The following is a 17,832-nucleotide window of genomic DNA, read 5'->3' as shown; positions in this document are numbered from 1 at the left end:
TTCACTGATTGTTTGGTAGGCTGTCCAATCAGTTTAAGGAAAATTTCAAAATTGAGGGAAATTATAAGTGAAGTTGACCAAGGCAGATTTAGAAAAAAAAAACCACGAGTAAGAACTAGAAATTTTTATTAAGTGAATACAGAAATTTAAGATTTTATAGTCAAAAAGGGGGTAATTTCCCCACATCTAACCAAGTAAACAAACAAAGATAAATGACTATTATATTTTAGAAGGAGGAAAGAGTAATCAATATAAACTAGTCTGTCTGAACAATAAATTTTGATAGAAGAAGCTGAAATTATAGGGAAAAGTTTGTAGGGGATGAGGAAAATTAAGAGTTGTCTGTAAACAAAATTCAGTGCTATGTGCCAACTACTACATGGAGATAATAAAAATATAAATGATGGTTTTGTTTTCAGGGAAATAAAGAAAAAAGTATTTATATCCTAATCATAAGGATTTTTCTCTCCAGTGATAATTTCAGATGATGTTAAACAATAGCTAGAATCACATTTTTTGTAACATTAGTAGAGCTGTCTTGTACCCTGGAGTCTTAGAAGAGACAACTGAAACCTCTGGCTTCATAGTATAAAGATTTTGGGGATAAAATTTAATGTATCAGAAAACTCTGGATTTTTTTTCCTAATATTCATGAGATAAGTGTAGTGATTCATGTAACTGCAGAGTACTTAATAATTAAAACATAAGACATAATAATGCTTTAGATAACAGTTTGAGTAGTAAGAACTGCTGCCAACAGTGTGGTAGTTTTCTAAAGAACTTATCTTAGCAACTATTTCATTTTCTGACAGGGGTACAAGTTGCTTACTAAATATAACTCCATAATCATAACAGATTTTGTATGTACTGCCTATATTCTGATTAATTAATGTTATATAGCATCAATAAAATGTGCTAAAATTGATTCAAGCATGGATGGCTGACAAATCTCTGGAAATTGTTCTTGATGGGGAATTGTTGGATATACAATTTCCAGTGAGGTACCTCAGTGATTGACAGTGTCTGGATTTTCATAATTCTTTCTTCATACAGAGGTAAACATATAAATAAGTGCTGAGGGAATTGTGGGATCCTTGAATGGATCTCCTAGGCTTTAAATCAGCTCTCCATTCTCCCAGCTCCAAACACCCATGTCGTCTATTTCTCCTCGTGTGGGAATTCTTGTCTGCTATTCCATCCGAAGTCTTCATCAGCATTAAAGGTTTGGATTTTTTTGTCAAATATCTTCACTGTTTGAAAGCCTGATCACTATTTGTTCCATATGTTAAATGAATCCCAGGCTTTAAATTTTCTTAAATTTTATTATGGCCACAGAGTTGTACACTAATATTGCATTATATGATTCATAAACACATAGATCAATTTCTTATCTTTAAGCACATTTATCAAAGCTCAAGGGATATAATCTATACAACCTTATATTTAATTAAAAATCTTTTACCTTGATGCATTGATTTGGGATCTTAATAACTTGTAAATAATATGCTATTAGTTTTTGACACAGTGCAATTTATATCTAAATTTAATATAATTTAGTTTCATGCCACTGCTTTTTTATCTTTAGTTCAATCTCTAAATACATGTTATCATGCCTTTTCCACCTCAATAGTTAAACATATAATTTTCATAATAGTTTTAAACAAAAGATAATTAATTGCCTGTTTCATCAGGTACTTCTTGCTTCCAAATCCACATTCTGCTCCTTGAACTGCAAGTAAATATCAGTGCCTAAAAATGCAGTATTGCAATCTTTAAATAATTATTATCTTGTCACTTAAAAATACGAACTTCCGGTTGTGTTTCTTTTTGATGTATTGTGCATGTAATTTTCTTTAAGGGGGGGGTTTGTGAGCACATCCACAGGAGAATCACTCTGTTTTTGTTACTCTAGTCCATCTTAAGTCATTCTCCAATGTTTACTTTACTGGTGTTTCCCATCTTGTCTTCATGTCCACATTAACTCTTTCCTATTGTAGCTCAGATAGATCATTCCTGCTGCAGCAGGCACACCTAACAGTTAATTGGCTGCTACTTTGTTTGGGATCTCAGGAGTGAATTAATTATCCTTTAAGCTTTAAGGGAACAGCTGGTCTGTTTATATCATTTGGATGTTTAACACAAAGGAGAGGTCTCTACTGCTCTGCAGGAACAGATCAGTATTTGGTTTATTTCCCATTTGGAAACATCCCCTTTACCTCCAGACGCTGCTCATTTCTGTGCTGTTGATGGGTTTGTGAGAACAGTCTAGCATGATCCTAAGCTCTCTGCAACTTGCAAGGTTTTGCTCATACAAGGGTTTGCAATCTTCAGTACAATGAGTACAACGTTTTTCTTTTCAGAGCAGAGATGAGCGAAGCTGAACTCCTCACCATTCATGTGTGGATCTGCTAAAATTCCAAATTAAACTGTTCTATAACACATTCATGCACTGTAAAATAAAATAGCATTCAATCAGGGATGTATTCATGAGGGAGGGAGCAGAGGAACCTTCCTTTCAACACTTCTACTGTTGAGTGTGAAAATGTTCACAAGAGGGAGAAACACGACTCAATCACCCCCACCCCTGTCTTGCTCAGCACCTAAGGTGTCAATATGGATGTAAAAGTAATCTTTAGTTAAGGGATAGTAAAAATTCTGAGACATTTTCTTAATATCTGAAAGGGCCTAATTGGTTCTGAATTTCTGATTTACTAAAATATTAAACCTCCTGAAAGGGTAGTTCATAAGGCATACTGTCAATAGATGTGCTTCCAGCTAACAGGCAGCAGGCAAGATGTGTGTTCCTTGCATTGCTCTAGGTATCCTCTGTGTTTTCTTATTTCAGCAATTTAAAACTTGTAGATATAATCTTTAGGGAAATTTGTGGCAACATAATCAATGTTATAATTAACAGAAGAAGACTTTACACAGAAGTAGGAAATTCTAACTGAAGATAAGTTGCTGATTTTGTAATAATTTTGAAATGACAAATGACTTGACAGTAAGTCTATGCAGTTTACCATTACTCCAATTATAGTTTCCAGTTGGGGTGGGGGGATGTTCTGACTGCTGGACAGGCTTGGGAAACCAGGAATGTATTGCTTGGTCTATAAGGACAGTCTGATTTCCATACCTCTGTAAAAAAAGCTCTGTTAAACTAATTTCAAGGCAAGACTGTAAAACCTGGATCATTAGGAAAGAGAATGCTTTGTAAAGAACTGCTGTAAAAGCATGAAACTTACATGAATTTATTTAAGCAGAAAAGGCATATAAAAACTTAAGACTAACACCCAGTTTATCCAATCAAGTACATGGCTTTCCATTACTGCTTCTCTCAGTAACTAGTTAGGACCTCACACTCTTTCTGTGTGTAAATACATTTACAGTAATACATTAATACATTTCAGTAATACAGTAAATACATTTCTGTCCCAAGAAGAGTACTGGTTAACAAGGAATTTCACAGTGTGTGTTCAGTATGTTTTGGGGATAGAGGAAATAACAAAGCTTGGTGTTCCAGCTGCAGAAGGCAGCTAGTCTGACAGCTAGCCAGCAATTTTACATGCAGGTCAAATTTTAAACTTCTTCACAAACTGCAAAAAAATTTGAAAAAGACAGTTTTAAGTATAATCTTCTGGTAGATGATATATGCCTTGCTTTTTTTTTTTCCTTTTAGATTACTCAAATCAACTCCAATCAAAGGTACACAAAAATTGTATGGATATAGACAAACACATATTTGAACCTGAATCTGCCATGTGGATAGAAAATTAATAAAGTTTACTTCTGAGTTGAGTTTTTATGTGTCTTTTATTAGAAAGAAGCTCAGTAACATTTTATTTTCATCTGGGTGTGGAACAGGAAATGCTGAAACTAGAAAAGCTTTGTGATAAAGGCAAGCACTTCTTGATGAGCTCTCCATATGTCACTTTCATCTCTCCAGATGCCTTTGTCTGTTTGTACTGTGCTCTTTACAAGAATACCTAGCTGGATTGTAATGGCCCTTAAATCAGCATTGTCTTCAAGGGCAGACTTTTTTCTCACAAATTAAAGCCAAATATTTTAAATTTCGTCTTTTTCCGCTGTGTTAAACTCTGTCACATCTTAGAATAGCCCAACAAGCATGAAGGATTATACTTTGACCAGATATCATTCAGCCTCTGCTGAGCTGGTTTATTATCTCCCTTCTTTTCAGCTCCAGTCTCCCTGCCTACACACACATCATATTTTGTCTGTCCTCTGCCAGCATCCCTGGCATGGGATTCTTTTTCATCTGTTACCCTTTTTCTCCTCCCACTCACTTCTACCTTTCCATTTTCTCTTCAGTTACAGTCACCCATAAGTTTTCATTCAAGCTAGCCTCTTTTTCTTTTTGCTTCTATTTTTCTTTTTCTCTTTTTCTTTTTCTTTTTCTTTTTCTTTTTCTTTTTCTTTTTCTTTTTCTTTTTCTTTCTTTCCAATTCTCTTTTTCTTTCTGTTTTTCTTTCACTTTTTCTTTCTCTTTCTCTTTCTTCTTTGATTTTCTCTTTTAATATGTCTTAGCATGGTTTGGTCCCTGATGTGATGCCCCTTGTCTTTCTGCAGCTGCTGCTTTCCCCTGGCTGTCACAGACCCTTCATATGCTACCTGCCTCAGATGCTCTGGCTCCCTCTGCATTCTGCTGCCCCTCAGATCCCCCTAAGCTGCTCTCTGCTAGTTCCACTCCACTGAAACACCCCTTACCAAGGTCAGCTGTGACCTCTTCTCTCTGTAGACCTCCTTTCTACTCTCATCCATCTCAGTCTATTGGCTACATTCAGCCAAACCTATCATTTTCTCTTCCTTAATCCTGGATGGCACTTCAGTTTAGCAGCTCTTCTCTAAACGTCCTTCAACTGTATCTTTCTTAAAATTGCCTTCACTTCCCCTCCCTTCCACTTAACACTAAGGCCTCATGGGGTGCCACTTGCATTAATTTTATTTCTCTCTCCCTTCTATATATTATTCCTGACCCTGGATGATATTATTAAAAAAAAATCAGACTCTCTATCTTCAAATTTTTGTACTTGAGTTCATGTCAACATATACATGCTTATGTAACAGCTTTTCCAGTGCTGTTCTAACTCCACATTGAAAAATAAGACCTTCCTCTCTCTCTGCATTCATTCTTCACTCTCATTTACTTTCCCCATTATCATATGGGGCTTCAAAATTTCAGAATTATTTCTAACCCTTGCTATTTCCATCTAGGTTTTAGGCAGGACACATGGGTGAGATCTCTCTCATCATTTCTTGTGTTCCCTTACAGAACTGTCTGGGTATCTCAGTGTAGTTAATTCTTAAACTGCCACAATGTCCTTTCACTCTGCACCTTCATCTTGATTGCTGCTGTAACATTTCTGTGGCTGCCAATTTTCATTTTGTCCATTCCATCCACTTTCCCCTGGTTTTCATATCATATTCTCTATAGACCTGTTGATATCATGCTACTGTTCTTGCTGATTCCAGGTCAACATCTCCTAATGTATGTACAAAGTAACAAAACTGATTGTATATTTTGTTCTTCGAATGTTCTTTTCTTTGTGAAACCTGACCTTTCTTAAATGGTTAGGATGCCTGCACATCCTTATCCCTGTAATGTGCCTCTGGTATACATCTGTGCATTCAAGAAAAACACAGGAGGCCTGACCCTTTACAAGTTACTTCTCATTGCAAGCAGTGGGCTCTGTAAAACAGCTAAATAAGTACATACTTAGTATTTATACACATTTAATTTCCCTAGGACAGCAGGGTTTTTTTTTCCTCTGCCTTGTAAAAAGCCAAGCTTATTGACAGAACTTGATGAATAAAAATAAGACAAAAAACCGCAAAATGGAATACAATTGCAATCCCTAGTTTTTCTTAAAGTGCACAGTGATAAAGGAAAGGTCTATGTCAGGGTTTTTTTCCTATTCATGAGGACAACAGGTGGTTTGGTTATTTCCTGATTATCAGGAGCAATGGAAGGATGTATTTCACTTAGCACAGGGTACAAGAACACTGAATCGCTGCTTCTTGGGGGCCGTGTTGCAGTGAGCAGATGATGTAGCATTTCAGGAGAGAACAGCAGGGAAAAGAGAAAACTGCAGAACCAGTGACAATGAATAAAGCTGAGTATGCAAATCAGTACAATTCCCTTTCCTAGCTATATGCAGAGGTATATGACCCTTTCCTATTATTTTTTTTCCGATTCCTCAGATTTATTAGCAAACACAGCACGATGGTAGCCATGGGAACACTATTAAAGTTGTATCTAGTTTTCCAGGCCAGCAGGACTTTGCAATCCCACAGGATGTTATTCAAAGTATTTTGTAGACATTTTTTTTGTCCACATTTCAGTGTTGCAAACATATGTACAGTAGTATAATAGAAGAGATTTATTTTGAGATACCTTAAAGATTTTCACCAAACTTTTTGCATAATCATATAATACATTTTTAAAAGAAAATTTGTAATACAACCAGAATACAACACATTGTATCAAATTTATTCCCCAGGCAAATTATTCCATTTCATTTTTTTTTGTTTACATTCCCTTTCCCCAAACTCTTAGAAGTGAAAAATGCCTTACAACTGTAAATGCATATAGAGCCAAGGGTGAGACCAACACAGACATGTTTCTTAGCATGAATCTGCAGTCCAGAACAAAATATAAATCATTTTTCCCTATGAGACTGGTATGTGTCATTGCATGAACTGGCAAACTCCACTTGCCTTGGTAATCCCAGCACATTTAAATTACTTCTTGCTAAGGATTCTGAGAAAAGAAAAGCTTTGTGAGGAAAAGCTGGGAGAGGATGCAGATATATTCAGATGAACCTTGTTCCACTCTCTCTCAATCCCAGCTCAGAGTGGTTGTGCAGCAGATGTTATCCAAAATGCCAATGCTGTGGGATGTGAGAAACCAGGCTCTGCTCTCATCCATTGCATTCTGGTTGCACACATATTGCCTGGAGATACAGTTCCCTCTGCAGTTTGGGCCTCAGTGTAAGAATAAGATATCTTTCAGGGCAATTTGGTTTCATTTCTTTGATATTTGTGTTTATGACATGAATTCAGTGAGGACAACAGCTTTTCCTAAAGAAGTTAGCAAGTCCATCTTCATTCTTACTATCAGCTATTGAAATGGGAGCACAAACAAAGCAGTCCCTATCTCATTTTGCAGGGATGTTATTGGTAAAAAAACCATCAGCATCTGGTTTAATTTCTTATTTCCTGAATCATGAAAAATGAATGATTTTCATTTTTCCCGTGTACTGAACTAGGCCATTCTTTCCAGAACACATAATAACAATTAGAAATTCCTTTGTATTTTGTAGGATTATTGTACCAGATGCTGTTGCCTGACAAATTTACAAAAATTAGGGGTTTAACTGTCAGCATTGCTACTACCTTGGAAATGTCCTTTGATTCTTTTTCTAGCTTCAAAAGGCAAAATTATAAAAACACTGGAAAGAAAATACCTGCGTGCCAATTCTTTGCAGCATTGGTAGTGGTAGTACTGAAAATGAGAAAACTTTGTGACCTGTCTTCAGACAAGGACTTTTTATTCCAAGTAGCAGAAACCTTTCTGATACTCATTCTGACTCTATATTCCTGTGACTGTCCTGGTTCCTAGAAAACACACAGATAGTGTTTTATAGCTCAGGAAGGAATGTGCCAGATCAAGCTTTCATTAGTTGGCCTTATAGGTATCCAGTAAAGCTCACCAGTCAGAAATTCCAAGGCTGAGCTTGGATGTTTTATAACATTGGAGGGAACAGAAAGAATGAGAAACCAAAGGGTCCAGTCTGATGTCAGTAAGTCTCAGGGAAATAAAAGAGAAAATAAAAAAGAAATTTCTGTGGTAAATTAATTTAAATTAAAATAGTTAGAAGGAATATTATGGCTGTGTCAAGTAGTGAGGAATATTCGAACACAAATGGTTTCAGGCTGAGTACGAGTCACAGCAGAGATCTTCCTTCACAAGAAAGGCCTGGAAACATCCATTTGCTATTGAAGGCCCCATACATGGAAGTGAAACTCTCTAGTAAAAGGAGATTTGGCTACAAAAAGCCAGTACTCCTATAAACAGAACCTGTCACAGAAGCTCAGTTATTAACAGCCCAGCCAGGTGTGAAGAAACAGAACTGGAGGGACAGGAAGTCATACCCTGCAGCTCAGAGCCAGAGAGGCTACACAGGACTGTGTCCATTTGGAGTTTGGGTATCTCCAAGAATAGAAACCCACAAACTATGTGGGCAATCTGCTTCTGTGTAATGACTACTCTCACAGTAAAAAAGATTTTTCATTTGTTTGAATGAATTTCCTGTATTTCAGGTAGTATCCATCACCCTTTGTTCTTTCCCTGGTCACCAACAGAGAAGAGTCCGATTCCCACATCAGATCTTTCTATACATTGGTAAGGTACCCCATGAGACTTCTCCAGGCTGAACAGTTTCAGCTTTCTCAGCCTCTCCTGAAATGACAGATGTTCCAATCATATTCAGCAGTCCAGCCTCCTTGCTGAACTGTCTCCACTATGTCCATACCTCTCCTGTACTGACTGGGGGCTCCAGCACTGGTCTGAGCACTACAGGTGTGTCTTACCAGTGCTGAGCAGAAGAGCAGCATCCCCTCCCTCAACTTGCTGTCACTGTGGTACTACAGTTAACATTCTGCTTGTCTTTTAGATAGATGGTAATTTAAACACTAGAAAGTTCTTTCTCCTCCTTGGCAATGACACTGACAACTTCAGAGCACTCAGTTAAAGATTACTTTTTCTGAAATTTTTAATGGTTTTTTTTTTTTATGTCACACAGCGTATCTTCTAGAGAGGTGATCATCACTTAGAACTATTTAAGCTTGCATTGCCTAACTAATAAGTGCAGGTAAAGATTGTGGAAACCAATAATCAAGTGCTGCCAGTAATGAGAGAACATTTTAAATCCATTGGCCAATGCCCTGTTATGTCTATAGTATTGATCAAACATCCATTTTCTGAGCATCTGATAAGCAAGAGTGCTTCCCATGATCAAGATAAGTAACAATACAGCTTGTGATCTTCGTGTCAAGGAGGTTTAGGGCTGAGCTCTCCTGCACATGACAGGGAGCCAAGAGCTGTGCTAACAGCAAGGCAAGCAGAGCAGTGCCTTCCCCAAGCAAGCATGTCTTGCTTCCCTAAAGATTGAGACAAAAGTGGGGCTGACACAGGCCAGGGATAGACACGCTGGCAGTGACACAGCAGCTCTGAGGTCCAGCCTGCCAGGATAGACAGACCAAGCACAAGGCTGGATACAACATGCCTGCAAGAAGCTCAGGAAAGGACCTGATATCAGAGTGAACACTTTGGTTTCTCTTTCCTTCTGTTCCCTTGAAGGCTACGAAACATCCAAGACCCATCTTGGGAGTTCTGACTGTTGTGCTTTACTGGATAACTGTAAGATCAGGTGTTAATGCATTTCCCGATTCAAGGGCTGAGGGTACATAGATGGAGGGTGATACTCATGATTCTCCTGCCTCCTCCTCCTCCCAACGGAGCTGCTTTCATGGCAGTCAGCTCCAAGGCAGTCCATCTTACCAGGTAAGAGCAGATCCTGGGCCAGCCCAGTGTTTTGGTTGAGGATGGGGCCAGAAGCTCCAGGAGTATGCAGAAAGACATTGCAGGACAGTTACAAATTGCTGATGTACTTAGGGTATTGTCAGTTTATCCATACTATTTACTATGAAAACAAATACTTATTTGATGACTTTCTGGTCCGTTCTCAAACACAGAGCTTTGGGTTTCACTCTGTGTCTCTAGAGAAACAAAAGAGGGGTAAGAATTTAGCATTTAAGTATACTGGGAGGAGTTACCTTCTATGAGATGGTCCTTACTCACAGAAAGCTCTTGTTAACACCAGTGGAGGTTTTCTTTGGGAGCCTACAGGAGCCATAGGTGCTACACCCTGAAGTGTTGCATTCATGTTGGGGAGTCCTTCTATTTAGTAAAACACATCCCCTGTATTGATCGAAGTTATTCATCTACCTGATACATTACTTTGTCTCTAGTAGGAGTCTGATTTAGAGTTGATTTCATCTCTGTGGCAAATATGTATGGTATATTACAAATTTAACTATGATATTTAACCCTTTCAGGAGAGCTGAAATCAATTCTCATGCAGCTGGATACTTCTGTTCTGCAACAGCAGGCACTGAAGTTTAAGGGAGTATTTAACAGCACTTTTCCACCATTTTAAAAGACTGTCAAATGTAAATCTTATTTATTCTTTGTGACCCAGGAGCTTTATTAATCCTTTTAATTGCAGTTATACATTGCTGATATAAAAAAATACAAAAATGTTGGGTTTGTCCATTATTTTAAATTTGGCATTTACTAGAAATATGTTTTTCTCTTTTAATTTACTCTTCATCAGAAAAGAATAGGAAATACAGATTTCAAGTAGTGATGAATGGTAAATTTGAATATAAATTTTGTACTTGAATTCTAAATATTCTTTCTGTGTTGTCCCTGGTAGACAGTATAGCAACCACTATTCCTTGTGGTGAACTGGTCATTTACCTCTATGGGACCTGTGCCTCAGTAAACATCATTACAGATCACTAGAGAAAAAGCTAACATATTTACATCATCAAAAAGAAAAATAATATTTTGAGAAGATATCTGCCCAATCCCAGCTGCTGCAACACTTAAAAGCAGTGACAACCGATTTAAAATATTATTTTGAGGAAGCACTTCCTTTGACCAGCAATGAGTTAACACTGTAGCAGAAGAAAGATGATAGTGAGCATAAAGAAAAGTTCTTCCTAATGCAGCTCTATGCATCTTTTTTGACCCTTGCCCTTCCAGGTTAATAAATAAATTTTACCGAATATTAATTTACAATAAATATTGTTTTAAAATTCATAGAAAATATTCATGATAGCAGGAGGTATATTTGTTGACAATAATAAGATGTACTCTACCAACAGCATTTATGTTTCTTTCATTCAATCCATTTTGAAGTACAATCCTAAACATAGTAAAATAATGACAAAAAAAAAAGAAAAAATATTATTCTTTCTGGTTTTCATCTCTTTTGATACCATTTTAGAAGAAATGTGAGCTGTTTAAGATCATGTGATGTATAAATTAGAGAAGTTCAGTGAGAGACAAACCTTTTCAAAGGTATTTCCATAAATAACAGTGAATGTAAGAAAACATGCTATATTCCTTTAAAATTTTGAGATATGTTACAACAGGACTGAATATGAATATTTTCTTTTTTCATGCATTTCATTTACATTGTCCCAGAAGACTGAAATGCTGAAAGCATGCTTCATTTCGAGATGAAGATGTCTGAAGAAAGGTGTCTGAATACAGGTTTATTTGTGGGAGATGGCTCCTTGATCTCCCACTGCAGTCAGGAGATGTAGGGTTAAGAACTTAGGTGGTGCATAAAAGGGGCTGCATCTTAAAGAGCCTCACAAGCCTCACATGTCCCTGACACATGGGGGTGGCAGATCTGTGGGAGACCTGTGCTTTTGTCAGAGGACAGACAAATCCTCAGCCTATGCAGATGACACCAGGCAGCTGAGTGTGGGTGGATGAACTGAGCTCCCTGTCTCCTCAGGCTGTAGTGGGAGTTTAGACACCTAGCCCATATGGACACCTCTATCCAGATAATTTAATCCAGAGCCAAATACCATCCGGAAGGCCAGAGAAAAGCTGCGTGCATAAATTTCCACAAAATAAGTGTGTGTATATTTTCCGCATTTTAAATGCCGTGTGTCATGACAAATACAGACACCACATTTGTGCACACTCCAGAAGTTAAATAGTGCAATGTCAAGTGAAACTAATTCTGCACCATATGATGGAAGATTGTATGATATAAATGCATTTCCACAGTGTCAGATAAAACAGAAAATCTGTGATTACTGAAAAGCAACCTAATTTATGTCTGATGTGCTCAGTGATGCATGGTTGCTCAAATTCCATCATAATCAAAGTAATTTTTGAAATCAGCTTGCATGTTTAAAATAGTTCACATCTGCCTATGGTCCCAGCTCCCAGTATTAGTGGTTTCAGTAACTATATGCAAGTCAGCTCACTGAGCACATCTTCAGCTCAAGGCCTAAAAGCATGTAGTTTCAATCTACATTGAACATATGCAAGACACTGTATTAAACTTTACCAGGCTGTGATAGTGCTTATACAAGAAGTTACTGGAAGTATTTATGAGAAAGAAAATATGTATGCTAAGTCCATAATCCATCTTCCTATCAGGGGTAAATACCAGGTGTGTAAACCATACTCAAAAACATCCCAAACACAACAAACAGCACATTCTGCAAAGCTTTATTGTGTTCTGTGAAACCATTACCATTTCTGGGAATTCAGCAGTGTAGGAATCTATATACTGGTTTCTCAATATACTTTTAAGATTTTCAAAATCCAGGAATGTTTAACCACACACATCTACCTCTACAGATAACATACATCTCCAACCTCCATAGTTAGCAGAGTCCCTGCTTACAATCCAAAGTGTTCAGGAAAGGGAGGGGTTCATAAGGTCAGGAATCTATCACATATTGGTATGAAATGTTGATTTTCAGGACTTTTATACACATCTAGACTGGTTTGTACTGTCACTAAGGTTTTGAATTTCAACATGCTCATGTAATATAAACGTATGAAATATACATATTATGCATAATACAAAGGTACATATATATTTCTATCATTAATAGAGGAAAATAGTAACAGCAGATTACCCTAATGATTTGGTGGGAGAAATGAGCTTACTGAGATCTTCATGGTCACCTAACAATTCTGTCCCCGAACTGCTATAAAAGCTTCTTTTCCTAAGCAAAATATGCACAATTGCTCAGTTCTGTAGAAAGATTATGGCAATTTGTGCTTTTCAACTGCACTAGCAAAAGGTACAAAATATTCTGCCCTTCCCTGAGAGTCTCAGTTTACTGAAAGTCCTGATTAACAGCAGAAAATACAGCATCCTACCCAAAACAGAATGAAAATTACTGTGATTTTAAACTGTCTACATGGATGTTTATTTGATTAATTAAATAATTTTCTGATATTTCACTGCCATGCACTCTTCCAGAATATTGAGTTCTGCTAGTATATGAAATAGTATTAGTTCTGACAGTCAAATTGACATTCAGTTTTTCACTTCTCACACATGCTTTGCAATTTAATCTAACTTAGTTGACCTCTCTCTCTTTGATTTGCTATATAATTTGGATAACGAGGGAAAAGCAAAGGCAGAGATTGAGGTATTTGACTTCGTAACTGAGCAGCAAATTTTGGGTTGGGTTTTACTTATGTTCTAGGTCAGCTCCTTTCTCACACCCTCGGCAAAAAAGCAAGACTAACTTGTATTCCCTAGCTGTTTAGCCAAAAAAAGGAAACATTTTTGCCAGTAATTAGCAGTTTGGATTGCCTGCCAGATGAGAAAATGTATTTTTTATGCCTCGATGGGAAGTGACTTTGAGCAGCTCTGTATGTCAGTAGTTCTCTGTCGTGGTTCCTGTGGCACACAGCAGCGGTATAAATCTGCCCAGGTGAGCTCTCTGCACCACTCTGTGCTGTCCCTGGGGGTGATGGGCAAACTCATCACCATGGAGACTGACATGAAAAAACCTGGTTGTGTGACACAAAAGAATAAATCAGTGATCAAACCCACGGCGCCCTCCCTTGAGTTACGATCTCCTGGAACATTCTGGTCAGGTTGCTGCTGGGCTGTGCTGGGTGAGTCAGCTTCCCTCTGCAGAAAACAGCTCCTGGCATCCAAGCAGGCATGACTCAGTGGCACTAGAGGCCAAAGTACACCTGACAGGGCTTTTGAACACTGACTTGAGGGTCTGTACCCTTACTAAACACAGAGCACATCGCTTTGTTTTTCTTCCAGGAATCCTAGAGTTACTTATTTCCAATAAACAATAGACAGATTTACTCACCCTGTATGTGAGACTAAAGATCATTTTCTTCTTGACATGGTTTCTATAGCTTCCTCATAAATGCAAGACACATTTCAAAACCTTGATTTTCTTCTGTATTTTAACTCCCTTCATTCTATGTTAAGGAATTAAAGCCTGGTTTCACTCGGGTCCAAATGAGCCAGCATTCCAAGGCCATTCCTCTCCAATGGAGGATGCCCTTTTTAAAGAAAAAGAAATTCAGAACTCAAAAATGAGAATAGAGATACTGCTAGTGTATAAATTTATTCTGTGTTTCAAAAGCTGGGGAAAAACTGTCTTTATGACTGCAGTGTGAGACACCTGACACTAATGCATGTTCCGTTCACCTGAGAACAAAGACACACAAAAATAAGTAAATAAATAGGCCTAGTTCAGAGATCTTAATCCTGTCTTCTTTCCCTGAATTTTAAGGCAGGCCATACACATACATAAAATAACCTTCCTAGTTACCAGCTCTTCATTTGCTTTTCTCAACCTGAATTTTAAGGCTGGATTTGGGAAAGAGAGGGAGTTTGCATTTTTCTTGGAGTGCCTGAGGCAATCATGGGCTGAGGGTGTGCAGTGCATATTATTTCCTTTGCTTTTCAAGATGAGATTCCATCTTCACAGCTACGTTCGATATGGATCTGAATCATATTGATTCAATTAAAAAGTTACCTTAAAAGCATAAGTATTGCAACAACCAACTCTGTGAGTCTGAAACATTCCAGACTCCCAGCAGAAGTCCCAGTTTAATTATTGAATACTGTGGCTTGAGTACAGCAGTGCAATTTCTGTACTCAAGTTTTCTCATTTGCACTATTATATTCTCAGAATATAATCCAGTTGACAAGGTAAGCATATTTTAAAGCAGAGAGATTTGCTGAGACATTTGATATTTCCTTATCCAATTATTTATTCTTAATAATTTCCAGAGATCTATTCTGATATGAAACATGTGATTTTTCAAAAGCATTTTAGAAGTGGAGGAAGCAATCTCATTTAACAGAAGAGTTTAATTCAGGTCTTGATAAAGAATTTCCAGACTTGTAGTCAGTTAGTAGAGAAAAAAAGCACCTCTGTCTTCCCATAGCACACAAACCATATTCTTTCATATTATTTTATATGTGCTGGAATAAATTAATGCATTAAATGATATGGCCATATTCCTCCTCTATCCTATCACGTTATTCCTAGCAAGATTTAGTGGAAACAACCCCTGTTATTCTTGCAAGTTTTGAGGTTTTTGACAAAAAAATAAATGTATCCCACCAAGTTCACTTTGAATCGGATCAAATTTATTTATAAGCTCATGTTATTATGTATTATGTCAAACACTTATACCTGAAAAAGAAAAAGAGGAAATTTACCAGAAACTAGTACAATTTAGAAAAATATTAGAGTTCCACAGTTCAAATTAAACCAATCCTTTATTTTAATTCGGTATGTAGATACAGATCTTTTTTCCTTTTACAAAAAAGCTAAAAGCTTTGCTCCATTCTGGTACAAGATTCCTCTCTCTTTACAAGGTTTCTGTGCTATTAAGAATGGAATTCAGTGCCTGCTGTTCTGTTTGGATGAATGTAAAAGAACTCAACTCATACTGTCTGTGTGAAAGAAAAACATGTACTCCAGAAAAGAAAATTTAACCTTCTTTTAGGAATAAGGAATGAAGGGCTGGAATAATTTAAAATTCTTGCAAAAGTTAGAAGCTGGAGAAAAAGAAATCAATCATCTCATTCTCCTTCGCATCCTACTTACTCAACCCTCAATCTTTCTGTGTCCATCTTGCATTTCCAGAAAAAATGTATTTTTACTTTTACTGCACAAATTATTCTTCGCAGAGAAAGAGCCTATCACTTACATTTTTAGAATTATTTCAGTCTATGCAAGACATTCTGCAAGGCAAAACTTTTACTGTGGGGCTGGTTGCTCACTGTAGCAGGCAGCCTGGAGAAGTTCTGGCATCTCCAGAAATGGAGATGCTTGAAGGAAATGTGGAAATGTCTGAAGCCCAAACGCTCCTGGGCAGCCTGCTTCAGCTGACCCATCTCTGAGCAGAAGGGTCAGAAGGTCTGACCCATCTCCAGAATGTCTGCCAGCCTCAGCCACTCTGATTGTAAAACACTCCAAGTACAGTGGACTGATGTTGGACAAAGAACACCTGAACATTTGGCAGATGCTGCATAGAAACTCTCTACCTGAAAAGCAGCCCTAAAACAATAATATGAGGTGCTCTCAACAGGTTGTAAAGACATAAGTATTACAACTCAAGGCTGCCTGCCACAGGGTGAGAAATCTAAACTGCTGTATTATTTCTAGAATGTAAAGTTGTAAATCTGAAAACAGAAATGTCCTGCTGTTTATTATCTCTGTAGTGACGGATTGATTGTAAGTTAAGAATCTCAATTTCTTTGTTGTTCTAGCTTCAAAGATTTATTTAATACTCTCTGAATAATGGTAACTATGACAAGCTAATTATTGTGTATAGAGATTTGACTGTTCTTTCCAAGTTCATGAGTTTATGTCTATATCAGAAATTAAAATTGTCCCATTCTTCAAACCTAAGGAAAGTGCCATGGGTTACATCATTATCATTATGCTCATCCTGTCTTTCACCTTTCCTATAACAGTATGGCCTGGGAAAGCTCCAGATCACCATCTATCTATCCTTTTTGTATAGTCAGCCAACAAAAGGTACAAGGAGCCACTGTCTTTTCCCCGGGGCCTGAGATGAAGTGCTCGGTGTAGCAATACAGAGGCCACCATGTACTCACGCTTCTCCACTCTCTTACTCTGATGGACCAGGAAATTAGGACAAGGCATTAAGAGGACTCTACACACTTTTCACTCAAACAGTTCTATCTGTTTGGCAGTCTCTTCATTTATTAAAATATGTTGACCATTTATTAGAATGTCCTCTATTTTTCCTGAGAAGTTCCCTGGACTGCTCCAATGGGACTCTTCACTCAAAGCAGAGTGCTTCAGGCTTCATATCAGGGCTACTAAGTAAGTAGTAAAAGACATTGCCTAAAAAACTCAGGGGAATTGCAGCTCAGACAAAATATAGATGAATGTAAGTTATTTGGAAATCAACTAGCTTTTGTCTTGTTTTTCTTTTTCATGCATATTTGAAGAACAGCATCTTTCAGCTAAATGTGACACCATGATTCAGTAAAAATAAAATTAAAATGTACTCAAACTTGAGCATACTACTGTATAGGTACTATATATAGCTATGTAGATGATAATTTAGGTGATAATTTACTGTTGGTTTATGTGATATACTAGCTGCAAAAGAATCTGTCTCAACCTATATAAAAATATGAGAAGGTAATTCTAACACAATGAATTTCTGGAGCAGAGTAGGAGGTCAGAAGCTCCTTCCTTGACCTGCTGCCCATGCTGCTTTTGATGCAGAGGGATGTGTATGAATGGGCTTTTCGTTATTTGCTTTAAGTGATGCAGATGTCCATTCATAGAATAGTAATGAAAGATCATTTTCATACTATTCTCAAGTGCTGATGGAAATCTCAAGTTCACAGATATATTCAATATCTTGTCATTTATAAGAGAGAAAACAGCAGTATATTTCTCAGTTTAAAAAGCTTCTTTCATGTCATCTGCTCTAGCACATCTTGTTAATGTACAGAATGAAGAATTTCCTTGTAACAGAAGGAAGAAAGAGATACTCTAAGGAGACTTTTTGAAGTCACTGTCAAACAGTGAAGCTGCACATTCACACAAAAAAACCCTGCTGTTAACCTGTAAGAGGAAGTCCCACTGGGGCTACTTAATTGTGTAAGGAAGTCAGAAAAATTTTACTACAAAAGTGCAACTGAGAATAAAGGAATGCGACTCACCCACACATCT

The sequence above is a fragment of the Agelaius tricolor genome, unplaced genomic scaffold (assembly GCF_023055355.1).
Source record: "Agelaius tricolor isolate 1412-34295 unplaced genomic scaffold, bAgeTri1.0.p SCAF_3, whole genome shotgun sequence".
In the NCBI taxonomy this organism is placed as follows: Eukaryota; Metazoa; Chordata; class Aves; order Passeriformes; family Icteridae; genus Agelaius; species Agelaius tricolor.
Note: the sequence above shows the minus strand (reverse complement) of the source record.